This window comes from Cavia porcellus, unplaced genomic scaffold (assembly GCF_034190915.1).
Source record: "Cavia porcellus strain 051 isolate PalLab524CR breed Dunkin Hartley unplaced genomic scaffold, mCavPor4.1 scaffold_11, whole genome shotgun sequence".
Lineage (NCBI taxonomy): Eukaryota > Metazoa > Chordata > Mammalia > Rodentia > Caviidae > Cavia > Cavia porcellus.
Genome location: NW_026947494.1, coordinates 60,670,028 through 60,690,402, shown reverse-complemented (window position 1 = coordinate 60,690,402; position 20,375 = coordinate 60,670,028). Strand labels below are relative to the sequence as shown.

At 39.2% G+C, this 20,375-nt stretch overlaps 1 protein-coding gene and 1 pseudogene across 3 annotated transcripts in view; both read right to left on the bottom strand.

The window, feature by feature from the left end:
* The window catches only part of Arhgef28 (Rho guanine nucleotide exchange factor 28), a 299,340-nt gene that overhangs the window by 232,328 nt on the left and 46,637 nt on the right, over positions 1-20,375 (bottom strand). The window lies entirely within an intron of this gene.
* Positions 1-20,375, bottom strand: part of LOC134478128 (large ribosomal subunit protein eL37-like) — a 59,251-nt pseudogene extending 38,876 nt beyond the window's left edge.

The window sequence follows — 20,375 nt, the reverse complement described above, 5'->3', positions numbered from 1 at the left end:
TTCCTAAAATATTAAATCCTTCAGAATACCCATGATGTTTTCTGTCTATCCTCTCCAAATTATGCATGTGACTCGTGTCCTTTCTAACCCACCTCAGCTAAACATCCACAAGCCACAGTGTAGAGATCCAAGATGCTGACGCATACACATCTGAGGAGAGTGGGCTAGTCCAGGATCTCAGCCCAGCTATGGTGACACTAGCGTGGTCACTTTTACTGCAAGTCAATCATAAACTCCCCCTGAAGAGATTTAAGAGCTGCAAGCAGAGTTAAAGTGTGTCCTCCTGAGGACTCAAGGAGTTGCTGTTTGTGTATTTTCCTAACCCCCACCAGAAGCTCTCTTCTTAGTAACACTGTGCGGTGGCTGGCTGTTTGGGGGATTTTGAAATTCACAGTACTACCATTACTGTTTCAAGTTTCACCCTAGACTTTCTAAGCTAGGTTCACATCCAATGTTTCATTTTAAAACCTCTAATTTAAAAAAAAAAAACCCTCTTTCTGCTACATGGTTGATTCACAGCCAGGATTTCTGACTCTGCACTGCTAGATCTGCACCTGAATACCTATCTGGGTTTTTTTGTTAGGCAGTCTTTAATGAGGAAGCCACTGAAGCAGTTCCCTTATAACAGTAAGTGGCATCCTCTAGGTATTTCCAGAAGATTCACTTGTCAATGAGTCGAGCCTCTGTGGCCTTTAACATCACGAGCCCACATAGTAACACTCGTTAGTCTCCCTGGGGAGAAGCACAGATCTCCCAGCCAACGACCTTAGCCAAACTAGGAAACACCCTCAGTGTCATTCCCCTGGCCCTTCTTATAGACCCCACACACACTCACATGCCCACACATGGTATTTTTAATTTTTAAATGTCATTTAAGCCAATATGACAAGGAAAATTAAAGTGGAGTTTACATAAGATAGTTCAGATTGCCAACTTGAATGATGTGGGGGCTGCCTAAGGGACTGGTAAAACACACTTCTGCTTGTGTCTGGGTGATTCGTGTCTTGGGTACTAGATAAGGCCCCTCAGCTATTCTTCTCTGGCACTGTTCCCCTGCTTCTCCCCACCCACCATGAGCTAAGCAACTTTGTACTGCCTTGGAGCCAGCCATGGACTGAACTGCCTGGATCCATGAGCCAATGAAGTTGCATGTGTCAGGTATTGTGTCCCAGTGACAGAAAAGCTGACCGATGTACATATACTTCCATATGAAGACAGGCAGCACTCAAAACACACACAAATTTGGAAAAGGATATAAATTTTAAAGACTTTCAAATCATTGAATTAAAAAGGAAAAGAAAAGGAGGCCACTGGTGCCTGGAAAGTAGCAAGTGAGTGTCACAAACAGTGAGTCTTGTGGCCACCTGACGTCTCCTATGACTCCTAGGGCTGGCCAGGCCCAAGGCCTGAGAACCACCCTGAGCACCATCCCACCCAAGGAAATGCCCAAGACATTTGTTGTGGTTGTAGTTGCTCACACATTGCCTTTTAGGAAGCAAAGTAAAGAATCAATAGTGGGAGGATGGCAGAAACCCAAACCCTAAAAAACAACAGCTTGATTTGATTTGAAAGGCATTATAAAAACTTACTTGGTCTTAAGCATTTTCCAGGTAATTCTTACCCAATGTCACCAATTCAACCATGAAATCTAAGACTCATGTTCCCTTGCTGGTTGGACTTTTGCTGCCATGTTGTCTGAGGGTCAAATGACTTTAAAATAGAGATCACCTCTCTAAACTCCCTTCCTGTAATCCTTGACTCTCTAATTGGATTTAACATTTTTAGAAGTATAAATATTTATACATTTTGCTACCTAGACTCTCACATTTCCATACAGAGTTAGAATAATCTTTCCTGCCTAAATTTACCATATGAACTTCATATTTCAACTTAAGATCAAAATACATTGAGGTAGTAAAGAAGGTCTACTAAGTTCACCATGCATAGTGCATAAATTAACTTTTTTATGTTTCCCTGAGGTAGGGTAAAGATTCATTACAATTTGAAAGATTTGAGGGCCCCTAATCAGAAATCTCTACTTTAGGAGATGCTAAAAATACCATTTTAAAATCTTTACTAAAAATCTATAGTGGACTACTTTACTCTAATTAACATGGCTCTTATCCAACACAAAACAAAAGCAGATTATGTGTTGGTAAGAATATGGGAAAAATAGATATCTTATGCATAGTTGTTGGGTATATAAAATGGTAGAGATATCATGGAAAATAATTTGGTCGCTTTCCAAGAACTTAAACATATTTCTCTCTCAGTGAGTTTGTGTACAGAAATGCTATTGATTTTTGAGTGTTGACTTTGTATCCAGCTACATTACTGAATTTGACTATTAGAGTTTGGGGGGTCTTTCATATAGAATATCATGTCATCTGCAAATAATAATAATTTAACTTCTTCCTTTCCTATTCTTATTCCTTTTATTTCTCTCTCATCTAACTGCTCTGGCTAATGTTTCCAGAACTATATTAAATAGGAGCAGTGATAGTGGACATCCTTGTCTTGTTCCTGATTTTAGGTTGAAAAGTTTCAGACTTTGTCCATTTACTAAGATGTTGCCTGCTGGTTTATCATATATGGCCTTTATCAGATTGGGGTAAAGACCATTTTTCTGCAAGGATTTTTATCATGAACGAGTGTTGGACTTTTTCTGCATCTATTGAGATGATTATGTGATTCTTGTCTTTGGCTCTACTGATACGGTATATTATGTTTATTGATTTGCATATGCTAAGCCATCCCTGCATTCCTGAGATGAATTCCTACACCTTTCACAATAGCACCAAAAAATGAAATACCTAGGAATCAAGGAAGTAAAAAATCAATACATTGAAAATTACATTACTCTGAAAAAAGAAATCAAAGAGGATTTCAGAAAATGCAAAGACATTCCTTGTTTATGGATAGGAAGAACAAACATTGTGAAAATGGCCATTCTCCCAAAATTGTTATACAGATTTCATGCAATCCCAATCCAAATACCATTTTCATACCTCACAGATCTAGAGAAATCATTCTTAAAATTCATATGGAACCAAAAGAGACCTAGAATAGCAAAGACAATTCTGGGCAACAAAGACAGGCAAGAGACATCGCAATCCCTCACTTGAAATTATATTACAAAGCTACTGTGATAATATCAACATGATACTGGTTGAAAAATAAAACAGACCTGAAGATCAATGCAATAGATTAGAAGATACAGCCACAAGTACAAACACACTCAGTCACCTCATCTTCAACAAAGGAGCTAGGCAAGTCACTGGAAGAGAGACAGCCTCGTTAATAAGTGCTGCTGGAAAAACTGGCTCTCCGTATGCCAAAAACTAAGCCTAGACCCATGTCTATCACCAGGCACTAAACTGAAGTCAAAATGGATCAAAGATCTAAATATTAAAACAAAAACACTAAATTTGTTGGAAGACAAAGTAGGTAGAAATCTTGAAGACACAGGGTTAGATAGAGAGTTGATGAACAAGAATCAAACTAAACAGGAAATACTTCACAGCATCAACAACTGGAATCTCATCCTATTAAAAAGTTTTTGCATGTCAGAAGAAATCTCCAACAGAATGAAAAGAAAACCCACAAACTGGGGAAAAAATGTTAGCCAACTCTCCCTCAGACAAAGGACTTCTATCTAGAACATACAAAGAATTTTAAAAGATCAGGCCCCCAAAATTCAAAGGCCCAACCTATAAATGAGCATCTGAGATAAATACACACTTCTCAGATGAAGAAATACAAATGGCAAATAAATATATGATAAAATGTTCAGCAAGATTGGTCATTAGAGAAATGCAAATTAAAACAACACTGAGATTCCATCTCACTCTAGAAAGAATGGCCATGATCAAAAAATCAACCAATAACAAAAGCTGGAGGGGCTGTGAGCAAAAAGGAACTCTTCTGCACTGTTGGTAGGAGTGTAGTCTGTGGAAATCAGTGTGGAAGTTCCTCAAAAAGCTAGAATTAGAGTCCCATTTGACCTAGCTATCCTGCTTCTCGGCATCTTCCTAGAAGAATTGAAAACATCATTCATAGTGATATATGTAAACTCATGTTTATAGCAGCACAATTTGCAATAACCAAATACTGGAAACAGCCCAAATGCACAGCAACTAAGGAATAGATAAAAGATATGACACTCAGCTCTAAAGAAGGAGTGCATCAAGGCTTTCACAGGTAAATGGAGAAGTCTTGAAACCATGCTCATAAGTGAAATAAATTAGACTTACGGGAGTAATACTGTATTGTCTCCCTAGTGTAAGAAATTGAAAGAGTAAGTAAGATTCAGAATCTAGAATAGATATTGTGAAAGGGTAAGAGACTTCTCAAAGGGGAAAGTTACTGGGATAGGAAAAAGGAGAAAAGAAGGAAAGGAAAAGGAAATGATACAAATTTGTTCATATATACATAAAATAGCTAAGATGTTATACTTCTATTAGTTTTTGGAAAAGAATAGTTAACACACAATAAGATCAACTTTGCATGTCCACATCTAGTAATCTAAGTAACTGCTTTGAAGATGTTATATGTAATATTACAACCGTTGTTAAATTCCTATCATCTTATTTTGAAAGCCTATACTGTTATTGTTTTGGGGTTTTTTTGTTGCTGTTCTTATAGGTGTTGTTTCTATGTCTGTTGTTTTTAATTTTTCTTTTCTGTGTTTTTTTTCTCCTTAAAATAAAATAAAACAAAACAAAAATAAGTTAAACATAGAATTGCCATATGTTCTAGCAACCCTGTTTCTAGGTATACTAAAAAAAAAAAAAAAAAAACCTACAAGGAGAGACTCAATTAGACATAGATTCCCTGATGTGTTTAAGTAATTAAGTAGTTAAATACGTAGATATACAAAACACAATAATAGTGGCCAGGAGCTAAGGGAGAGGGGAGAATGGGAAATTGGTGTCTAAGGGATACAGAGTTTCAGCTGGCAAAGAAGGGGGAATTACGGAGACTCTGGGTGAACACAGCTATGTGAATATATTTAATGGCTAAAATGTTAAATTTTGTTACATATATCCAAGACACTGAAAAATCATTCCTCTATTTACATAGTTAAAATAAAAAACAGTAACCATGCCAAATGTTCATAAAGATACACAGAAACCAGATCTCTCATACGGCGAACATCTACTCCACAAAAGTGAAAATTGCATCCAAACAAAAACTCATACACAACTGTCCGTAGCAACTTTACATATAACAGCCAAAACCTGGAAGCAACCACAATAGCCTACAATAGTTGAATATTTCTAAAAACTGGACACTTACGCCCCATGGAATATTACTCATCAACAAAAAAGAATGAAGAATTGATACATGCCACAAACTGACTGTCTCTAGAGAGTATTCAATCTCAAAAGAACGTAAGTTGTTTGTTGCCGTGTATATAACATTCTCAAAATGACATAATTATACAGGTGGAGAAAGCACTGGCCACTGTCAGGGTTTACGGAAAGTAGGAGAGAGAGGGAGTATGTAAATGTAGTTTGTCTGTTCATTGATGGAAATTGAACATACTAGCAAATGCCCACCACCAAAAGGGCAATCTTCTGCACCTCTGCCTTTTTTTAAATAAATAACTGAATGTAATTTAAAGGATATCACAACTTGCACTGAAAACAATGGCAGCTACAAAAGAAACTCCACTGACAACCTGTCACCTGTCGTGCTACGGCCTGCCCAATTTGACCTATTTTCTTTCCTGTTTGCCTGGGGGAGGCTTCCTACTGCATTCAGTCAAACGTTTTGACGTAGTATCACCTATTTTTAGAGGATGTTTAACCCTCTAACACCTATGTACAAACACCTTTTTAAAATCCAAGAACACACAAAAACGTTCAAGGCATTCCCACTTCAAACAAAGCTAGTATATAAAAGCCTGATCTTAAACATATAATTTCATGGGTTGGTCGCCATTTATCATCTGTGCATCCCTGGTTTTATTTAAGAAGACATTTTCCTGATACAAATGATTTTGGTTATAAGTAACTTCTCTAAAAGACTTTTATTATATAAGAAAGAATACTGTAAAGAACTATAAAGTTACCATTCAAAATCAGACAGACAACTGTGCTTTTATGAGAGTTAATTTTGACCTTCTTACTCTTCAAAAAGTCATTCAACTGCCGCTTGTTCCACCAGTCCCTGGGACAGTTTCATATTCCAATTCATGCAAAGTGTTTGCAGTTTCAGACTGACGCTTCTTTCACACAACATGTTATGATGAGTTTAAATCACAAAATCTATGATTCATGCTTGAGCCTCCGATTTTCTTAAATCTAATTTGTGAATGACCAAGGACATTTAAACGGATTAATGCTTTTATGATGCAACTCAATTAAGTTATCTGCCAGAAATCTCTGCTGAAAATGAATACTTGAGTAATCACTTCATTTTGTTCTGTAGGTTTTTTGTTATCTGTTCTCAAGGGAATACAAGGAACTTGCTTCCCCTCCCTAGAAAGTCACTTTCAATAAGGACTGCCAGACTCTAAACAATAAGGTTATGTCAGATGCTTAAATGGATTCATTTTAATGACCCAGATTTTCGAAGTCCCCGCCATCAAGTCCCCATCGGCTCGGCACTTCCAACAGCCAGCTCACTCACAGACAAGTCTCTTCCACGTGCTGTGGCCCCACAACCCGGTCTCCTTCATTCTGAAGCAGCACAGAAGTCTTTGGCAACTTGATGAAAACCGAGTCTTTGGCACAGTCTACACCTGTCTCCCTGCTCTCACTGTCAGGGATAAATCTGGCTTGCCTATTCTGCCCGCGACAATTTCACTATCTTGTCAGAAAGGGTCACTTTTCTTATTCTTTATGCTCAGGAGGAAAGAAGTTGGCAAACTTAAATTTAATAACTCAGAGGATGCATGGCGCATCATGTAGAATGCAGCAAGGCAGAGTCGAGAGCCCAGGGCTTCGATGCCAGCCCCTCTCCACGGACGTGTGACACTCAGCCCTTGTCTCTCCAGTTAACCCATGTCCCTGCCTCCCATCCACCTTCCAAGTCCCTGAGGCCTCTCCCTGCTGACCCTCGGCTGATCCTACTCATCTTTCTGAACCTAGTGCCACACGGGTTCCCCTACAAAGCACTCCCTGAGCCCTCTGGCTTTGGGAGCATCCAATCCACAGCTCTCTACCCCTTATAACAGTCAGCACACACAGTCACATCTGTGATGTGTGGTTGCCTCTGGGCTAGGACAGTCCCTTGGTTGGAACAACTTCTGTATAAAACCGGACCCACTGGGTAGATTCACTGTACACCAGTAAAACTTCAGAGTGGTTTGGGAGGCTTCTTTCAAATCCTGGGAGGACCCTCAGTATACGTCCACATAGTAAGTTTTTTTTTTTTTTTTCTGGTCCACAATAGTAAAACATTCTTCAGAACAGGATGGAGTTTTTAACTGGTACAAGTCTGAAGAAAACAACAATAAAGCATGCAGGTATGTGAATTGGCTTGTAAGCTGGAGTTTCATCAAAAAAATTCTGGGTGAATTATGTTGCGGAAAAATTAAATAAAATTATTTGATCGTAGGATTACTCCCAAGGTGACAACAGTGGAGACAGATCTTTTCATTGCAATAGGCCGTGCTGTTTGGACCTTTGCATCCCTCTTCCCCTCAGACCCATTCCTCCCTGTGTGGCCCAGGATGCCTGAGATCATTTTTATAACATAAATCAGTAGGTGAATTGGGAATCTTTTTGTGTTTATGGAATTTTCTAGCTTTGAAATTCTTTAATTTCTCATTACAAATAAATAATTCTGATTTCGTAGTGATACTTTTACATTTCCATTCTGAAAGAGAACCGTTCAGATGGAACATGCTTTAAGTCTCACAGAATCCTCCTGGATTTACCCCTACGTGCCTTACTTAGTAGTGAATTAATGCAAGCACCAGCTCCTTTATGCAGTAAGGTGAAGTCCTAATAAAACCTCCTGTTCAGAACAGGTAAGTCAGTGGCTCACATTTTTTTCAAGGAAGTTAAATAACTATGAGTAATGGGAGACACTACTGTAGAACGTTAAAGAAGGCATTAAAGATAAATAAAAGCACTAATATGACATGGCCACCAGAAAAACCTTCCCTGAATTAGGGAACCCTTCAAAAATCTTATTTTTAAGAGTTAACTTTTTTCTCTCTGTTACTTACAGAACTTCTTACCTGTTAAGCTTTAGCTTTTAGCTAAGAGTTGTCTATCTTGCAAAAGCTCCCTCATTTTAAAAAATACATTGCATACATCATCTACAAAATTTCTTTAGGTCTCAAATTCTGGGACATGTTCTTACAAGATCCCCAATATACTGACTGGTATGATGTAGCCTGTCCTGCTCACCTTTGCCCTGTGACTCTACACCTGCAGTTCAAATGGTAAACAGCTGTCCTCATTCCGATACAGCGATGGCCACACACCACTGAGGAACTCCTGCACAGTACAGAAATGAAGCAACAACAAATCGCAGTACACTAGGACAAACTTTCAGCCCCTGCATACTAAACAGAACTGAATTAGAACCATGTATACATTCAGCAAATATATATTGAGCATGTAGGTATACCAAGCACACTGGAAAATCAGTGAACACATTTTTAATATCTTTCTTGTGTTGCTGCTTACAAGCTTAAGAGAAGAGACTTCGACAAAATAGCAAAACTCCTTCAAAATATAAAATGTAAAGCGGAGCATCTAGAGGATTCTGCTTGGGGTATGACATCTGAGCTGAAACCCTATGGGCCAAAGGAGATAGAGAAAGAGTGTGCCAGGTAAAGGAAAGGGCACACACAAAGGTCTGGGGTACAAAGAATATGGCAACGAGAAGGGGCTGAGAGCAGAGAATGTGACTGGGTCTTCTGGTGCAAGGGGTTTCTGCAACTCCACATATGTAGCCAAGAGCTTAAAATGGTTTACAGTTTTGTCTATTGGCCCGTTTTCCTGATGGCCATAGCCATTGCCTGGGCTTCTAGTAGGGTCAAAGAGAATGTCTACCTTCCTTTAATGACTCTCCAGAAATTCAATCAATAAACACTTACTGGAAGACTACAAAACAGTATGAACTAATGATGGACAACCATCCGGGTTCAGATGGGCTGGGCCGTAATAGAACTCTAGACTGAGAACCAGAATGTGTGGAGTTCACATTCCAGCTGCACCCCAATTCACTTGGGTTGGCAAACCTCACTTGGCTCTGTGCTCTCACAGCCCTGGGCCAGAGAATGTGGGTAGATGAGGATCACCACCAGGCGGTCTCTTTACCTGTGAATGAGGTTCCCTAAAAACTAAGGAAGAAGCCACTGAAGGGTATACCATGCACATTTGCATGTAACAGGTACATTTAACATAACTGTCTTTTAAGCTGGTTCATTGGACCCAAATTACTATTTTGCTCCAAATAATTTGTTGTGCTTAGAAGTGAACCCTAGTATTCATGGTATTTTAATTTTTCTTCCTGTCTCTTTGAAGCAGGAAGCTGTTGTTCCCTTTGAGCTGGTCTTGCCTTCAGAATGCCACCAAGCTTGGGCAACACATCTGATAACTGACGAGTTCTGAGGACGCTCGGACCTCATCTGAGAGGCTTGCGAGAACAGAATATGCGAACAGAGACTAGCAATATAGGGAGGAGCTGCTTTAGAGAACTCAAAAACATTTTAAAAATATAACCACCTGGACCAGAAGTCAAGGCTAGATGATGAACAGAAAGAAGCCGCTGGAGATAGAAGAGGAGGAGGCAGAGGGCAGAGCTGAGTCCTCGAGGAGGAGCTGTGGTAGGGAGAACAATAATAGGTCAGTGGCCTAAAAGAAGGGGTGGGGAGCACCCTAGGGAGACCCACACCACAGGGAGCCAAGCACAACAGACAGAAATCACTGTGAAGGAGTCAGCAGGGCTCAGAAACTCCAAAGGCAAAGGTATGTGTGTGCTACTGGGAATTGAACCCACAGTCAGGACACACAACTGCACCTCCCTTTCTTGCAAATGTTTTTGTTTTATGTTGTTGAGTTGCCTAGACTGAACTGGAACTTGCCATCTTCTGCTGATGTTTCTCCAAGTGAGTAACTCGTATCCATCAGGCCTGACCTCCTTGTTTTGCTGGCAATCTATTTTTCAAAATCAAATAAATAAAAAATGTCCATTCTTCCAACTTCTTTATTAAAATACAAGGCTCCGTGTCACTCAAGACTTGGGGGGTGGCAAATGCATGGTGTAGGCTGTAAGAACACTTGGTACTTAATTCCCCACACAACCTTAAGCCTGCACTCACAAAGAAATTCCTCCCAACCTGGGTGCTGGGCTAATTCTGAGGACAGTTTCCTAAGGCTGTGTACTTTAGCTTTGGAGTTTTCCCAAGACGCCTGTCATCAGCAGTGACAGGAACAGGCAGCGCCGTGAGCACCACAGTGCTGAGGAGAAAGGGCACCGTTTTCACTGCACTGTGAACAGGGGTGAAGTCAGTGGAGGATTTATAAAAGTTTCTAAGTCAAAGCTTTTACTCAAGTCTGAGAAGTGGTTTTTCTCCCTCCACGCTTGCCAGAACTATCAAGCAATTCTCACAGCAGCTAGAGTTCAAGACATTACAGGAATTGACCTCTTGTAGTCACCAGCCAGGCAGGGAAAATAGTCCCCAAGGTCCTTTTTGCTAGAAAATGATATTTTGGAATTTGTTTTCCCTCACAGAAAGCAAAGAAGGAAAGAGGCAAAGAGATAAAGCACAGCTAAGGAGAGAGAGTACGATGACACGGAGTTATATCAGCAGAAAGCAAGAATTACTAAAGAAGCCAACTTTAGCAGGCAAAGCTTAAGCAAGTGCCTCCCAGCAATGAGTTCCTGTGTTTAAGTCAAGACACAAGGAATATTAACATAATTTGGTTTAAAAATTTTTTGTTTTACACAAAGTGAGGATGTGATCCACAGGTTGATTTCAGGCAGAAGGGCCTCCTGATTCTACTCTCTAGACCAAAACCAGCTGTAGTGAGATCTTTTAAAAGACACTATCAAGCATACACTCTAATGTTTGAGCTGATGAACTTTCTACTGACTTGAGCTGGGAGCTTGATGGAGCAAATGACAGTCAAGCACTGGGCTCAGGCTTTGGTAATGAATGAGCTTTTCAAAGGTCAGGACTTGCCTAGGTGCACCCACCATCAACATCTGTTGGAGGGTGTGCCAGGAAGGGACACCATTCTTCATGCAGGGCGGGAAGACCCCAAACAGAACCCTACGATAGAAGTCATTTTAATAAACCACTAACGATGGGAAAACACCAGGTTTATGGGGATCTACTACAAACTTTCCAAATTTAAATGAGTGTGTGAGTATTATGGCTTCCCATACAACATTTGAAAACAGTGCCAAATCAGCTAACTTAACTTAGTTAAATAAATCACTCTGCCTGCTGAGACTTAATTTCCTCTTTGGTAAAGTGAGGGTGGCCAAGCAAAGATCTCCAAGGAGCCCTCACAGACCAGGACTCTGATCTAAACGTCAACAGAGGCCAGGCCCAGGCAGCCTATGAGAGAGGCAGCGCCACCCCAGAAGGGCAGCTGGGAGGACAGGATTTCCTGCAGCAGGAACCGGAAGTCGGTGGAACTCTGCGGGTGTGCGGGAGAAGGCGTCTATCTGCCAGGTGAACACAGAACAAAGCCTCAATAGGAAGCTGCTGCCCTGGGCTAGGAAATGGCCTTAGGACTCAAAGAGTTCCCCAGACAAGCTGGGGCTTCTCCTCAGGCTCTCCTTAGAAGGCTGGGGCCAAGGGGAGCAAGCTTGGCTGGGCATTCCTCCAGCAAGACCCAGAAACTAGGGAAGGCTGAGAGAGGAGCCTCAGCAACTAAAGTGCAAGTGGTTTCTAAGCTTCGCATTACACCTTTGGTTACTGTACACAGCGAGCCTAGCAGCAAGGAACATCCTCAGGACCAAATACAGCGGGACACCATAACTCTGAATAAAAGAATAATACAAACAGAAAAAGCTAAGGGAATTGGGAAACAGCTTAGATCCAGCTGGCAATAAGCTGCTGAAACAGACTCCACTGCCCAACAGTCACATGTCTGCAGCCTACCGAGAAAGAAATATTACCCTCAGTGCGCTGCTACAATTCACAGGCCCATGCCACACACTGGAAGCATTGAAGTGAGCAGAAATCCAAACGCAGGCCTCAAGATGCACCCCCTGCATACGTTACAAACATCTCCAGAGTTAGGTGCTCACGTTGGATAGAATTTGAGAGGAAGCAGAAATTAAATGCCAAGGAAAAAACAAAAGGAAGAGTAGAAAAGTAATTTTTCTTTTTAATTTTTATAAACTTAACATACAAAATTTCACATGTTACCTTGCTTTAAGAAACAAAAATGAGAAAATAATTCCCTATTTCATAATTAATGCTAAAAGGAACCCTAGACATTAAATATTTCTGAGTCATAAATAAAATGCAAACCACTACATCTCATTTGCAAAACAATTCACTTGAAATAGGTACATGCTTCATCCAGCAATTCCACTCTGAGACTCTGTCCCATAGAGACAAAGGTGTCAAGATACACGAACAAATGACAAGGTCATAACTGTTCGTGTTGCCCAGAACCAGAACAAAGATCAGTGGGGAAATAAATTGATACAGATCTATTCATTAAGAAGAATAGCTTAAAGCTACACCTGATGATTTGGAGAAGTTTAAAAGTGTGCCGAATTGTGAAACATACAGAAACCCACATAAAGTGATCCAAGTTTTTAAAATCACTTCATTAGAGCTTCATCCATATGTGTGTGTATGAATGCAAAATTACATAAGCATAGAAAAATACAGAAACATTTACCCTAAGTCAGTGCTTCTAGCAAATATCAGAATCATTGGATGGTTTTCATGGACACCAATTTCTGGACTCCCTGCAGGATTTCTGGCTTAGTAGCTCTGGGGTGAGGTGTAAAAATTCGTATTTCTAGTATATGCCCAGGAAATGCTGATGCTTTATAAATCACTGCCATAGATAACACTTATCTGTAAGAGTTACTGGAAGGACTGAAGAGGGAGGAGTGGAAGAAAGGGATATGTGGGAATGTCCAAGACACAGGAACAGCTTGCCATATGACCCCACATAGAGGGCACTGTGTATCTGTGTGAGTGTACATACGCAAAATCAGATTCCTAAAAAGACTGTCACTAGAAAACTAATGGAAGCTATTTCAGGAATGAAACATCAAATAATCTTTATCCTTTATAATTTTACTTATATTCTTTATAATGAATAAGTATCACCTCAATAATTTAAGACAAACCATTTTTATTGAGCAAGGGAGAGGAAAAAAATGTTGGAACTAATAATTTCTTCTTCTTCTTTTTAATTTTTTTCCTTTTTATCGGTACCGGGGATTGAACTCACGACTGCCTGCTTACAAGGCAGGTGCTTATGCCGCTGAGCTAAATCCCCAGGCCCCAAAACCAATAATTTCTTAAGAAAGAGTTTTTCTGTTTTGGTCATAGCACTAAATTGGTATCTTAGGAAGATTAATGTTAAATTATATTTTATGTAAAACTAAAAACATATTGTAAAAAAGGAAGATCTTGGATAGGTAAATAAGTAGAACCTGTGGAGTTTTTTCCTACAACTCTGTTATTCACAAAAATTTAGAAAAAGAGAACATAAAAAATTTAGAAGTTCATTTTTAAAAATATAAAACTGCTTTGTGAATGCAAAACTGCTTCCTCTCTTAAAATCCAATTAAATATATAATAAACAAAACGTCTCCTGTTAAGATGCTTTTGCATTGCTTCCTATATATTATTTATGTACAGACCAGAAAATAACAAAAATAAGTCTAAGATTAATAAGCTAATGTCAAACAAAATCAAGATACTTTATCACTTCTAATACAAGACTTTCAAGCACCCAAGCTCTGTCACTTAGAGAGCTCTGAGCCAAAAAATGAGCGTTGCAGATAGGTCACCTGGATTCTAAGTCACTTTCCCAGGCTCTCCCAGGCCCGAGCCTCGCTGCCACAGCTCTCCTCACTTAAAACACACCTGCCAGTACACAGCTGAAGGCTGAGTATGAGAATGCAGCCTGGCTGTCAAACAGACCACAGGCCTCTGCTACGTTTTCTGCTAGGAACGAACAGCCTGGCTTTCCAGAGCTGGCCTTTGGGGTCCGCTTGAGCACAGACCAGGAAGCTGATAAGAGGCTCCAAATTGGATTTATCCAGTTCTGTGAAACAGTGTAAAAGTCTAGGCCACAGGTCTTGCCAGCCCTGCTTCTTCGCTGATCTTATTATGCAGTCGGTCTTTCTCTCTTCCCACAGTAGCCACTCACTCACCACCACGGTTTACACACTTTACAAACTGCAATCAGCGTATGGCTGAGGGCAAGAACATCCCTGCATGCCCAAGACTAAGACAGTCTTTCTAAAGGGGAGCAAACAGAAATAAGCCAGAAAAGTCTACACCGCAAGGCACAATCCAGGCTGTACCTCCTTCTAAGTCAGATTCTTGAAAAACAGAAAAACAATTTTAAGTTCCTGCTTTGTGTTCCTGGTATAATATTGTAAAACTCTGGACACAAAAAAGCTTACACAGCCCAAAAATGTTACACAGAAACAAAAACAGTAGAAGTTAAAACTGTTCTGGCAAGCAGGAGAAAAACAAAAACTAGACACAACAAAACTGAAGTAAAAAACAAAGATAAAAACCTGCTTCAATCCCCCCCCCAAAAGACAAAACAGTCCAGTCCTTGAATATTTAGTTATTCTAGAAGGAGAAAAATAGGGGAAGGTACAAAACTTTAAAAATTGGAAGTTTTCTTCATAGATTTAAGCAAGTTACATGGGAAATTTAAAAAAAAAAAGATTTATATTCACAAGTCATCTGTAAGTATAAAGACATCTGCCTTCTTTAGGAAGGGTTCTCTGTAGTGACTCAGAAACAGATATTTTTAATTTTAAGAATGTTATAAGAATTCAGTCAAAGGGCCAAGGATTTAGTTTAGTGCTTAAGTGCCTTCCTTGCAAGCACAATGTTGTGAATTTGATTTCCGGTACCAAAAAATAAAAAGAATTCGATCAAAATATTTTATAGTCAGTGGGATAAAAATTGCTTATAAAAGCCATTTCAATGAGGTACTCTTTTCCAAAAAGGTGAACAGAAATTGGAGAATGATTTCTCTCTCTTTTTTTTTTAAAACCCAAGCATTTAGTCTAAGTAATCACTGAAATTCTCAAGATGAACTGGAATTTGCAACAGCTGCCCGTTTGGGTGTAGGTGTTGTTCCTTCATGGAATCCACGTCCAAATCTGTGATGCACCGCATCCAGGGGCCTCACTGGCCAGCTGCGGTGGCCTTCGCTTCTCAGCCTTTGCACTCCAACTTCACTTTCTCTTGCGCGGCAGGGCAGCCACATTTGCCGCAGGTTGGCTTCTGAGGTGGTCGGCCTCAGAGCCATGGCAGGGCACAGTGTGTGCGTCCCGTTACGATGCTTTCCAAAGGATGACGTTCCCTTGGTCATCTCGCTGGTGCCTCCGAGACCAAAGAGTGGACAATGATTTCTACCATTTTTTTCTTCCATTTTTTTTTTAATACCTGGGAATTGAACCAGAGCCTTTGCACTGAGCTACATCCCCAGGCTTTTTTACTTTCTAGACAAGTGTCTAAGTCACCAAATTGTCTAGGCTAGACCTGAACTTGGAATCCTCCTCCCTCAGCTTCTCAGATACTCGGAATATAGTCTGCAGTACCCCGCTCAGCAAATCTAATTCTTGAGACAAATCTTGTGCATTGATTTTTAAAAGACTGTTGTGATGAGATTTTTTCCAAAGCATCAGTATACAATTATGCCTAGAAATAATATGTAATTGTAACATGCCATTCTAATACTAAAAAATAATATATTTGCCCCTGGTATCCATAAGGAATGGATTCCAGGGCACCTCATGGATATCAAAATCCACTGATGCTCAAGCCCTTTATATAAAATGGAAGGCATTTGCATATAACCTACACACATCCCTTTTATACCGTAAATCATCTCTGGATTATTCATATCACCTAAAGCAATGTGAGTTCTACGTAAATAGCTGCTGTATTATATTGTTTCAAGAATAATGACAAGAGAGCAAATCAGCACAGATGCAGATTTCCCAAATATTTTCAGTCTGTGGTTGGTTGAAAAAGTGGGGGCAGAGCCCACAGACACAATGGGCCAACTGAAGGTTCTTAGAGGGGCAGAGGGAAGGCTAGACTGTTAAGCAGGCCCACAGAGACAACCCCGACAGCACAGAGGCCTAGCTTTCCCACCTGCACTAGATACACACTGCATTGGTGAAATCTGATTCAAGACTGCTTTTCACTACGGTGTATTCCTGTCGACTTCTTCTTGGGGAAGAGGCCAAATAGCCAGGTAGGCCTAAGGCAGTTTGCAATAATTTTTATCACAAAAAAAGTAAGTGTGAAATGCAGCACACAAGCCATGTAAAGAGGAAGAGTCATTTACAGTAAATATATTTAATGTTTTTCATCTAAGATATCATCGATTATAACAGGCATTTTATAATCCACTAAAAAAGGAAAATGCCAAGTATGGCATGTTTAATTACCTCGAATTTTGTTTTATATATATCAAGTAAGCTCTTCTGAATTAATTTATACATCACTTGCCATGCATCAGCCTGCTGTTTGCATGTGTTTCTGGATACATAAAAACTTTGCCTTTTAGTGCCAAATCAGGGAGAAATCACTGTGAAAGCAATTCATTTATTAAGTAAAAAACAAAGAACTTAAATAAAATGAAGTGACAACAATCTGAATCTTGTGACCAAGGTTGCAAGTACATGAAGAATCTGCCAATCTGGATGGAGGGAAATATAAGAACATCTCAGAATCAGAATAAAATGAGAAAAAAATTACACCTTAGAATTGATGATATATTAACATCTCAATACAATACTTAAAAGGGGTAAAATTCTGACATTTTCTTTTTTTTATTTAAAGAGAAAAAAAAAACAGAAAAAGGGTACAAGTAATACAGAATTTCAAAAAAATAAACAGTAAGAAATCACTAGTTATAGATTACATATTGTCATCTTAGAAATAGTTGTTCAAGTTACAAAATTAAAGCATGTAAAGTGGACATTCAAACAGTGAGACTGCAAACAGTTCTGTTCAATGATCCAACAAAAACTAGTAATATGGTCATCTATCTTACACACCTCAATATACATGCAGTTATATCCTTTAGAGCACTTTCTTTTCCTCTCTTTTTCACAATAACAATTACACATTTTGGGTTTTATTACTCCCACAGTTCTTATTACTTTTTTTGAAGAGAATAAAACCAAATGTGACATAACAAAACAGAGTCAGTGAAATCAAAAGGATGGACATAGTACATGATGTAAAAACAGAATACATGGTGATCAACAATGGTTACCATAATGTCTCTTGCTATCTTAAAAAGAATTGCCTATATCGTCAGTTATAATAAAATTGAACAAAACAGTAAAGAACAAAACCAACAAAACCGAAACATTGGAGACATTACAGGACTTCCAAAGAAGATAATAGTCAAACCAGAATGGTCATCATAGTGAATCTATTGTCTTCACAGTTGTTGCCTATACTTTCGAACTTGGTACTATCAAGCAAAACAGAATAGAAGAAAGTCAGTCAAAACAAGATGGTGAGAGCAATACAGGGCTTCAAATCAAGTTAATAGGAAATCAAAATGGTTACTATAATATATCCTGCTATTTTTTAATTTATTTTTTCCCTTAATTAAAAAAATAAAAACAAAAAATTAATAAAAAAAAGACTGAGATAAAAGAGGACATAACAACACAACAGCACAGGTCAGAACATACAATTTAAGCAACATAGTGTTTCACCACAGGATATCCCGACACAGTGTCTCTTTCATTGAAATATTTGAGTATAAATTCATATACTGTAGCATCAAACATATCAAGACAATGTAAAACCATTCAAGAGAATGACAGTATTACGGGGTATTTAGAACCAACTAACAGACAACAAACAATGGTTTCTATATTATCTCCTTATCTATAAAAGTTTTTGTTGGTACTATCACATATAATAAAATCCAATAAGATACAACATCCTAAGACCAATGGAGACAGAAGAACAAAAGCTTGATGGGACTTTAAAACAAGATGATATTAAATCAGCACTAGTTATTATGATGTCTCATTTTCTTCAAAATAGCTGTTCATACCATCACAGACAATAAAATCAAAGAACCCAGAATAAAACCATTCCAATTAATGAATGAAAACATTATAAGGCTTCAAAGCAATATAATGGGGAATCATGATTACCACATACTTTTATGTATTCTTACCATTTCTTATACTATGGAAACTATTCAGTATTTATACATGTGGGCTTGACTTATTTCACTTATGAGAATAGTCTCAAGCTGCACCCATTTATTTATAAATATCTCAATGTGATCATTCTTTATAGCTGAGTAATACTCCATTGTATAAAAATACCACATCTTTTTTATCCATTCCTCAGTTGGTGAACACTTAGGTTGTTTCCAAGATCTGGCTGTTACAAATTGTGCTGCTATAAACATGGGTGTACATATATCACTGTGGTATGATGTTTTCAGTTCTTCTGGGAATATGCCTAGAAGTGGAATAGCTGGGACAAATGGGACTTCCAATCCCAGTTTTTTGAGAAGTCTCCAGAATGACCTCCACAATGGAGGTCTACACTCCCACCAACAGTGCAGGAGAGTTCCCTTTTCCCCACAGCATTTTTCGCTGGTGGTTTTCTTGATCCTGGCCATTCTTTCAGGAGTGAGATGAAATCTGAATGGGGTTTTAATTTGTATTTCTCTAATGAGTAATGATGATGAGCATTTTCTCATGTATTTATTTGCCATTTGTATTTCTTCATCTGAGAACTGTGTATTCATCTCAGATGCCCATTTTTGGATTGGATCTTTGAATTTTGGGGATCTGATTTTTTTTAATTCTTTATATGTTTTAGACAGAAGACCTTTGTCTGAGGGACAGTTCACTAAGATTTTTTTTCCCAGTTTGTGGGTTTTCTTTTCTGACATTTTCTTAATACCTTTCTGTACTTTTCATTTTTATTCTAATGGGTATACTTTTAATTATAAAAACTGTGTGCATTTGATTCCTTTCAATGTCTTATCTCTTCAGGCAATGTGTATTAGTAGCTCTTCCACTAGTCTGGTCCTAATCTAATAGCTCTGTGTTCAAAAAGCCACACAAAGATATTGATCAATTACAATGTTTTATATCACGGTTAGGTCTGGGGACTCTATTTTGAGGCATAGAAACGGGAAGGCAAGCTCCCAGACAGTAACAGCAGGACCCAGGGCACCTAACCATCTTGCCTCCAGCTAGTTTTTGTTTTCAACCTTTAACTATGCCTGGGCCTCTTAAGTACATTTTATGCTCTGCAAATCAAATCTAGGGAAAGAACTACAGACCACAGGCTAACACAGAGGGTGGCTCTTGTGCTATCCGGAAACCCATTTATTTTATGAGCTTGTCCTCCTCGTGAGTACAGAGTGGTCTCTGTAGAGTGGAGGAAAGGACAGAGGGTGTGCAGGCTACCTGGATAGTGACGACTGGGAGACTGATGAATACATTTTTTACCAGTTGAAGCTTCTGATTACCTTCCTCCCATTCCTTAATATCTGGTTCTAAACCACCGCTACCCCATACCTCCATACACATTTTTCTAGGCCCACTGCCCACCACTCACCAACACAGCTCCTTCCCAGGGCAGGAGTGCAGAAGAGGCCACCCAACATTTTGTGTATGAGGAACCAGTTTCCTTCCCTGTTGCACCAGGGAACTGGTCTCAGAATCAGAATCCTCCTTAAAGGGTACACCTGACCAGAAATCTCATCGAGTATCTGTCCCCAAGTCTCCATTTCTTCTCCATGAGCCCCAGCACTTTGCCTTCTGATTTCCTAGTTTATACTTTCAGATATGATCATCATCAAACTACCCTCCTCTCCCCACCACACAACAAACAAACAAAAAACACAGAGACACTTTTGACTACCACTGGATGTTATACAATAATACCTTCAAACCTTAACCCTATAAGGGAACTGAGTGTCTATGAGTCCAGAAGTTATATAAAAATATTATTCCAAGAGAAATGTAAGTAAAACTTAGGCTTCTGAAACAAAAGCCAACCAGTTGCAAAAGGCTCTATGTAAATACTTGCCCCAGACAGTAATGTTCAGTGTGTTGTTTTCAAAAAGCTTCAACTCAGCAGCAAACAAAACATTTCCCTTCGTATCAGGCACACGGTTTGAATATGGAAAAGGATCCATGAACCTGAAGCCCAGTGCTTAGGG